Genomic DNA, 1,262 nt, shown 5'->3' with positions numbered 1-1,262 from the left:
CCACCCCCGCCACCCCCGCCACCGCACACGGCGCGGCGGTGACGGCGTGTTGACGGTCTGCGACGGCTCGCGTGCCCGCCGGCCGGGCGCCGGCCCCCATTGTGGAGGGATCACGGTCCATGTTTACGCCTTTCTCCGAGGCTTGGCGTCGTCGGCGTGTTTCATAGCCCCGTTCCCCCACACTACTTCCCCTTTCGGCCGAACCCAAAAGGGAAGGGTCGATCGCATCACCTGCTCTCCTAGCCTAGATTTTGGGTTGGGAACCTGCTCGACCGCTCGGTGGCTTCCCCGGTTTGCACGCCTGTGCGCTTTGGGTTCAAATGTGACACCACCGTTTTCACTTAAGAACGGCCGTGGTGTACGATTTCAACATAGCGCAAGGAAAGTCTGTTTGTTGTGCTTTGGACGGGAGACTGCGCGGCTGTCCCGCCGACCGCGTGCACAGCACATGGAGAGAGGGAGGGAAGAGAGAGAAGGAGAGCTGCACCGAGTGATAGAGGGAAAAGGGGGGGAGCGGAGGGGGTAGAGGCAAATAGTATGTGGCGCAGTAGTGTGGCTAAATAGACACATCCTCGCCCGCCCGCCGCGCCCCGCACCGCGTTATCGGGAAACGAGCTATTTGCGGTCGCGTCGGTCCCGCCGCCGCCGCGCCCCGCCCCGCCCCGCCCTGCCCCGTCCCGCCGCGCCTCGCCGCCTCGCGCTCGCGATGTTCTGCGGGCAGCGACTCGCCTCGGCCGGGACGGGGCGGCTGCTGCCACTGCTGCAATGTTATGATTTGCGCGGTCAATCGATTTGATCTACTAGTCAGTCAACAGTGGCAGTGTGCTTGTCGTGGAGCTGCTGCAGTAAGCCCATGCGGCTACAGCACTGGCACCTCCCTCCTCTCTTTACCACCTTTTCCTTCTCCTCTTAGTGTTGTCGTCGTCGTCCTCCCTTTCTCCCCTCCTCCCCTCCTCCCCTCCTCCTCTCCTCTCCCTCTCCCCCGCAGTTTCTGCAACCGACGGTCCTGGTGACCTTGCACCGCCTTGCACTCCCTCCCCCCTTCCTCCGCCGGTGGACACGCGCGTGTGTGTTGGCACGCGTCGCGCACACGCTCATGCGTGGACATACATTACATACATTCACACGCACGCATGCGCCTGTCGGGACGGGGTGACTGGTCTGATCTGATCGTCCTCACCATGGGATTGCAGTGAGACGTCGTTTCGCTCGGCGCGGCTGCGCGATGCGTCTCGCGGCGAGATTACAGCTAGTGGGATCAT

This window comes from Frankliniella occidentalis, unplaced genomic scaffold, assembly GCF_000697945.3.
Source record: "Frankliniella occidentalis isolate FOCC.00 unplaced genomic scaffold, Focc_3.1 Scaffold63, whole genome shotgun sequence".
In the NCBI taxonomy this organism is placed as follows: Eukaryota; Metazoa; Arthropoda; class Insecta; order Thysanoptera; family Thripidae; genus Frankliniella; species Frankliniella occidentalis.
The sequence above is the reverse complement of the archived record's forward strand: the minus strand, read 5'-3'. Positions refer to the sequence as shown.